The following is an 8,552-nucleotide window of genomic DNA, read 5'->3' as shown; positions in this document are numbered from 1 at the left end:
TTACCACTGAACCACCTGGGAAATTGAAAATCATAAAATATTATAAGAATCTTTAATTATATAATTATATATATATATATAATTACATAAATTTTAAAATTCATGATTATTAAAGCTTGATAGAAGTTGGCTACTATCTCCTTTTCTCTGACTGACCAGCAATAAGAAAAGGAGATAAAGCTAATATTTTGCTGGGTGATGAACAAAGGAAATTGTTAGAAAATGAGAGCTGGAAGTACTATAGTCCAGCATGGGCATCATGGGAGCTTCTTAGCAATTCAGAATCTCAGGCCCTACTCCAGACCTGCTGTATCAGAATCCAAATTTTAGCAAACCCCTAGGTAATTCATACATTAAAGCGTGAGAAGAGAGCCAGGAAGGAGTTAATAGGAGGATGGGTCTAGAAAAGAAACGGAAGTGTCTGCTCACAGAAGACACTGACAATCAGTTATATAACTCTACTGCTAAACTCAGATGTGGCTCAGTAAATTCTTACCACAGATCACTTGGACTGACTTCAGATTTTTATCCATGCCTATAATAATATGACTTAACATGACTTAATATGACATAATATGGCTTAATATGACAATAATATGACTTGTTAATTTGACATTTCAGATATCTCTATGGACCTCAATCAGTGTATGCCCATGGTAGAAGTTATCCTACTCTACCAATAGGATATTTGTTGAACTAAATGTTGTTTTTGCCTTGAAGCCTTTGAAGCCTTCCCTTCAACATCCTACCTATATCTTTAATATCAACAGGCAAATACTTCACTGCAGAGGAAGTGGTTAGTCCTGGAGTGGGTGAATCATAAGTAATAAAAAAATACGGCTTCTTCTTGAGACAAGTGCTCCTTTTCCTCTCTTTTCTTTCTTATTATTCCTTTTCCTTCATCTGTGTTTTATTCTTTTCTTTATGTTCCTTCTTGTCTGTTATAAAAACCTCTAAAACACTGTAAACAGGCTTGAAGGCTCCTCATAGCAGCAGATTTGCTGGGAATAAGTGAGGGTTGCACACCTGGCTCAGGGCTGTCTCCCAAAGGAGAAGCAGCCCCAACCACAGCATCCAGTGGGGGGCACATTGAATCTGATCTGGGCTAGAGACGTATCCAAGGGTTCTGATTTGATGACCTCTGACCCCAAGCTCTGAGCTTACATCAGATAGGTAGCAGGTTCTTGGTGCAAAGCCTTGGGCTAAGGAGGGTTTAGCCAAATCCTTTTTCATGACTCTTCCAGGTGGTGAAGACTCCAGTTTTAGACACCTGGAGTGTGAAGCAGAACTTCACAACTGAGCTCTGGCTTCATGCTTCTGCTGCTGCTAAGTTGCTTCAGTCGTGTCCGACTCTGTGCAACCCCATAGACTGCAGCCCCTGAGGCTCCCCTGTCCCTGGGATTCTCCAGGCAAGAACACTAGAGTAGGTTGCCATTTCCTTCTCCAATGTATGAAAGTGAAAAGTGAAAGTGAAGATGCTCAGTCGTTAACGACCCCATGGACTGCAGCCTACCAGGCTCCTCCTTCCATGGGATTTTCCAGGCAAGAGTACTGGAGTGGGTTGCCATTGCCTTCTCTGCTGGCTTCATGAGAAAATTAAAAAAAAAAAAAAAGACAGGGAACATGTGGCTTTGGTGAGACTGATGGTAAGTGTGCTGACTTGGGTACATGTGGATGTCAAAGCAGGAGCTCTCTTTTATCAATCCAGAGACCATCCACATTCCAGCCTGATCCCGCACTCCAGTGGCTGTCTGGGACTAGGATCTTAACATGTTAAGACTACAACAGGCTTGATGTAAGGACAAGTGAAGGCTGGCTGAAGTTGGAAGATCTTTAGTAATGGCATCTGAGAGGAAACGAGAGGGAGAATTCTGGGACTTGTAGATGGCAGATCAGAGAGAATATGACCCAGGCTTGCCAATGTGTCTGGTAAGTATTCTGCCTTCCTCCCAAATCTATTATGATATAGGAAGAGATTACTTCAAGATTTTGCAGAATTTTTAAAAATCAACTTTTCTAACTTGAAATATGATGTGATTAAGCTTCTTACTATTAGGAGGCAATATTGGCCTATAATTATAAACTTCAGAGCCTGAAGCTTTTTTTTTCTCATAGAAATTGTAGGTAGTAAAATCAGAGCTCTTTGGTAACAATAGGCAGTCTTTCTCTGACATGAATATTTCCAGAAGATTTTAGTATAGACTATATATTAGTCTAAAATGAAAGCATGATCAAATAAAGTATAAAATACAAATGTAATGGGTAAAATAACAACATGAATGGAAGCATTTTAATATTTCTTATTTTCAGGAAGTTCATCTAGGCACTAATATAATTTCATTGTAAGAAGCTTTTACCAATGTGTAAGATGCATTTTAAAGGTAAGCAAAAAGGGGAGAAAAGGAGCAAGCAGCATTTATATTGAGCTTCATTTTGTACTTTTATTTTTTAAAAAGTCCACTGCTTTAAAATATTTGAAAACCACAGATATGTTTTAATAGTGTTGGATGTATGTATGCCTGGCTTGGACATTGTCAGTTTAAGTTATATTCTTCCTTATGACTATTGAAATTTTATTATTGGATATCCTAGTTTATAGACTATTCAGAATATAAAATACAAAAAAAATAGGCTTATAGACTCAGAAGAAACAGTTTGCTATTTGCTGGACTAGTTTATCTCAAGGTGAAGAGAGAAAGTGGGAAATTCAAGAAAAGGGAATCAGAGAATATAGAAAATGCACACTCTACGGATCATCTTATTTATCCCTCCTCATTTTGAAAATACAGAAATGATGATCAGACGACAGTAAAACTGATGAGTATGTAGTAATGGGAACTTTGAATGAGACTGGAAATTTTTGCCATATGTTGGAAAGCAATATGCTGATATCTGCTAGAGCTGCAAGTTTGGTTAACCTAAAACCCAGAAAGTTCATTCTTAGGTGTTTATAATCACTACAAATATTGGCCACATTCTTCAACAGTGAGACATGTTGAAGGGTGTAATAGTAAAAAAATGTAAGCAACTTAAATGATCATGGAAAGGAGATGACATATAAATTAGAATATATTCATATAATGCATTCTATAAAATGTTTGAATACCAACAACTGCACTCATCTCACATGCTACTAAAGTAATGCTCAAAATTCTCCAAGCCAGGCTTCAGCAATACATGAACTGTGAACTTCCAGATGTTCAAGCTGGTTTTAGAAAAGGCAGAAGAACCAGAGATCAAATTGCCAACATCTGCTGGATCATGGAAAAAGCAAGAGAGTTACAGAAAAACATCTGTTTCTGCTTTATTGACTATGCCAAAGCCTTTGACTGTGTGGATCACAATAAACTGTGGAAAATTCTGAAAGAGATGGGAATACCAGACCACCTGACCTGCCTCTTGAGAAACCTGTATGCAGGTGAGGAAGCAACAGTTAGAACTGGACATGGAACAACAGACTGGTTCCAAATAGGAAAAGGAGTCCGTCAAGGCTGTATATTGTCACCCTGCTTATTTACAGAGTACATCATGAGAAGCGCTGGGCTGGTTGAAACACAAGTTGGAATCAAGATTGCCGGGAGAAACAGTAGTAACCTCAGATATGCAGATGATACCACCCTTATGGCAGAAAGTGAAGAAGAACTAAAGAGCCTCTTGATGAAAGTGAAACAGGAGAGTGAAAAAATTGGCTTAAAACTCAACATTCAGAAAATGAAGATCGTGGCATCTGGTCCCATCACTTCATGGGAAATAGATGGGGAAACAGTGGAAACAGTGGCTGACTTTATTTTGGGGGGCTCCAAAATCATTGCAGATGGTGACTGCAGCCCTGAAATTAAAAGATGCTACTCCTTGGAAGGAAAGTTATGACCAGGCCAGACAGCATATTAAAAAGCAGAGACATTACTTTGCCAACAAAGGTCCGTCTAGTCAAGGCTATGGTTTTTCCTGTGGTCATGTATGGATGTGAGAGTTGGACTGTGAAGAAGGCTGAGCACCGAAGAATTGATGCTTTTGAACTGTGGTGTTGGAGAAGACTCTTGAGAGTCCCTTGGACTGCAAGGAGATCCAACCAGTCCATCCTAAAGGAGATCAGTCCTGGGTGTTCATTGGAAGGACTGATGTTAAAGTTGAAATTCCAGTACTTTGGCCACCTGATGTGAAGAACTGACTCATTTGAAAAAACCCTGATGCTGGGAAAGATTGAGGGCAGTCAGAGAAGGGGACGACAGAGGATGAGATGGTTATATGGCATCACCGACTCAATGAACATGAGTTTGGGTAGGCTCCGGGAGTTGGTGATGGACAGGGAGGCCTGGTGTGCTGCAGTCCATGGGGTCGCAAAGAATTGGACATGACTGAGGGACTGAACTGAACTGAACATTTATGTAGTGCTGAGTTTGTGCCAGGCTCTGTCCCAAGTATTTTCCAGATGTCAATTCATTTAATTCTCAGGACAACCTAGAAGTTAGGTTCTCTTATGTCTCCTGTTTAACAGATGAGGAAATGGAGCCACAGAGAGTTTGCTTATTTTGCCTGATGCCCACAAGAAGAAAGTTACACAACCATTATTTGAATCCAAGCCCTGAGGCTCCATTGTGTTTGTTCTTAACATTTTCATTTGTGCACTCTTGTATGTACATATAATTGTTATCTATACAAAACTTACAAACATACAGCAAAGTACTAGGTAGCACTTACTGATGTGTACCTATGATATAACAGTTTAATAACAGGCAGGGGAATGAGCAGAAATCAGGAGAGTGGTTACTTCTGTGTTGAATGGAGAGGATGGGATGGAAGAGAAACTGGAAAATTCAGAGGACTTCATTTATATGTTTTATATATTTTAAAACAATATGAAGGAAATAAGTCCAAATATTAAGATTTGACAAACCTACATACAAATACGGACATATATTCTCTATAATTTTTGGTATATTTGAATTATTTCACAAGAAGAAAAAAAGATGAGTTAAGTATACATTCACACAGCTAGTTTAGTGGCAAAGCCTGGACTTTTAACCCTTGGCTCAGTGTTTACTTCACCATGAGATTGTACTTGATTGCTTTCTACACAGATGAACTTGAGTGCTTTATGAGGCTCTACTTGGTGGTTACATGCCAATTACCTGTGTTTCCACTTGAAGTTAGTCAGAGTGCATATTAAATCACTTGGAGACAATACCTTCTAGAATTACATTCCACGTCTGGCTCTTGGTTTCCTGATGAGTTCAAGGTGAAAGAATGCATTTTTCACCCATGTATTCCTTTGGGATTCTGAAAATAGCAATTTACCACAAAATTACTCATCAGCCTGACAATGTTGGCCCTTAAAAAGAGTTGATATTTGATTTCTTGTCAAATTGCCAGTTCTCCTCTTTTCAGTTAGGTTCCTTTTTGTTTCATCTAGGCTGAGCTTTGGCCAGTTGGACTTGGTCCAAGAAGCTACTTGAGTTAGGTCTTCAGAGAGCAGGGAGCCTGTTTCCTGGGTTTGTCACAAAGATTCATGATGCTGAGGAGCACAGGTATCCTGGTGGCACCCAAGTCCATAGTGCTCCCTGATATCCTCCAATGGCCTCATTGTGGCAGAAAGAGTGTTGAAGGATGACCATCTGTCTACCATTACCAGGGGGACTCCAGGATAGGAATGTAATTTGTTTCCACTCAGATTTTAGTGTAATAGACCTCTCTCCCTAGTTCCTTAGTTTGCTAAAAATAAGGATAATTAATAGATCTACATTTATGGCTTTTTCCATTGCTCCATTTCTGATATAATTTCAAAGTGCCTAAAAAAGCATAAAATATATAAAATCACCAAAGAAGCATATTACAGTAAAGTAACATGAAATTTACCTTGATTGTACTCCTTTTATTTTTCTGTCTAAAAGAATTGGGCATTTGAAATTCATTGATTAAAGAGAGACAGGACTCCTCAGTGGTAGAAAAATGAGAGTTGTTTTATTAATGAACTGAAATAATGGATAGGTCTTTTAAAAATAAATTTTAGTGCTAAACTCTTTAATATAGATCTCTTTATTTAATGCTACTGACCTAGTCTTATTTCTTTTACCTTGAGAGGTGGCCTTCTTCACTGGTTGTTGTTGTTCAATCACTAAGTCATGTCTAACTCTTTGCAACCCCATGGACTGCAGCACACCAGGCTTCCCTGCTCCGCTGGCCCACATGCCAAACCAGAAAGCTTTTTTGAAGCTCAAAGAGAGTAACCAAAAATAAATCACACACACACACACAAATACAAATACATAATATAGATTAACCATATTTCAAATACCTATTTGCCATCAAATGTAGTATACTGTGATACAAGCAATGCAGATTGAGCCTTTGCTTCCTGAGCCCAGTTATAATCACTTTCTTCAAATTATTTGAGCCTCTCAAACTGGAAGCCATAACTGAATAATCTATTTGAGCTGTAAATAAATTTGTGAACAAAAGGAAATCAGTAGATATCACTTATTTAAACTTTTTAAAAGTTATTGTAACAATGATTACCATAATTATTTTTTGAATTTTATAGTAGACTTAGAACAGATATCATACAATAAATGGTGAGGATAAATAGATTCCCTAGGTATTGACTCTGATGGGACTGGTCACATTTGAAAGTGAGAGTGATATCACTCAGTCCTGTCTGACTCTTCACGACCCCATGGACTGTAGTCTACTAGGCTCCTCTGTCCATGGGATTCTCCAGGGAAGAGTACTAGAGTGGGTTGCCATTTCCTTCTCCAGGGGATCTTCCCAACCCAGGGATCGAACCCAGGTCTCCTGCACTGCAGAGAGATGCTTTACCATCTGAGCCATTTAAGATGTTTAATTAAACATCATCTTAAAACTAGCAGATGGGCTTCAGTAGGGGTAAGTTCTACTTGAGTGAGTACATTTGGGATAAGATAATGAACATTATAATTTTAAAATAATTGGCTCTAAGTAATCAAAGGCAGTGAAGGCTTATATAAGGACTTTGCAGCTAGTAATGTTCTCAGTGGAGATTACAAAAAGATCAAAAAAGACTGGATTTAATTGGGAAGTTTTAAGAAGAAACATGCTCTTGCCTTTGTAGAAAATCATGGGGCGTCTGAACTTAGAATACTGTATGCATTTCTGTTTAGTGAACAGAATGTATTCTATTAGATGTGGATGGGCCCTAGAGACTGACTAAAAGGGTGATAGAGTTGCCACATGTGAATGAATGGTCCAGAGGTAGGGGAGGGTGGGTCTCCAGCTGCGTGATCAGGAGTAAAAGTGACAGCCATGAGACCAGTGACTGGCATCTGAAGTGAGGGGGCCAGTCTTGTGGGATTGAGCCCTTAACCAGTGAGATCTGAACTCTCCAGGCAATTAGTGTCAGAGCTGAATTAAATGTAGGACATCCAGTTGGTACCCACTGAGAACTGAATAATTATTTTGTGGGGAAAAATCCACACATCTGGTATCAAAAGTGTTGCTGGACGTAAAGAGAAATGGGAGAGCCAGCTTTTAGTGGAGACTTGACGTGTTTTAAGCAGAACTCATGATTTTTCCCCCCAAATATATTCCTTTCCTAATATTCTCTCTCTCATAAGAGGGCATTCCATTGGCTCAGTTCCTCTTAATTTCACACCCGCTATCATAATTTGTCAGTGAACTTTGTCAGCTCAACCTTCAAAACATATCCTGCATCTCACTGTAAGTCCTCATATCCAAGCCACCATCTTCACCTGGACTATACACAGCATGTTAAAGGTGTCTATTGCAACTCTTGCTCCCGTTTCCCCAATAGCCCACTTCGAGGTAGAGCTGCCATTGTGATCTTACAAAAACAAAATCAGATCATGTTGCTTCCTTGCCTCAGCTTGCTTACAGTTAAATCCAAAGTCCTCACCATAGCCCTACGTGAAATGGCCCCGATCATCTCTCTGATTTGGTGTCCTACTGCTCTTCTGCCTGCTCAAACTCTTTTAGTTATATTGGCCTCCTAGTTGGTCCTTAAACATACCAAGTATGCCCCCTTTTCTGGGTCCTTGTTTTCTTTTTCTCTCCCTGGAAAATTCTTTCCCCAGTATCCAGTGGGTGTTGCACCTTCGTTCAGATCTCTGCTCAAACGTCACCATGGTAGAGTACCTTCTTTGCTCAGTCTAAATTGAAAACCTCTTCACCGCATCTCCCCACACAGATCACTGCTTCATATTATATCTTAATTTATATTTTACTTGTTTGCTATCTGCTTTCCCCATTCAAATGTAAGTTCCATGAGGACAGGTACTTTATTTCATGTGCTGCTCTATTTCCAGTATATAGAAAATGTCTAGGCATAATAGGGGTCTGTTGAGTGAATTAATAAATGCATTTTTCCAACCAATCCTGGGAGATATAACTCAAGAGTTCAAATTAAGGTAACTGAAAGATTATGATTACTGTAGTGTGATTATTTGCACATCTGAATTTGTAAACTGAATCCTACAAGTACAATTTAATTCTATGGAGAAGGCAATGGCACCCCACTCCAGTACTCTTGCCTGGAGAATCCCATGGATGGAGGAGCCTGG

This window comes from Bison bison, unplaced genomic scaffold, assembly GCF_000754665.1.
Source record: "Bison bison bison isolate TAMUID 2011002044 unplaced genomic scaffold, Bison_UMD1.0 scf7180017864451, whole genome shotgun sequence".
NCBI lineage: Eukaryota > Metazoa > Chordata > Mammalia > Artiodactyla > Bovidae > Bison > Bison bison.
This window is presented reverse-complemented; position numbering follows the sequence as displayed.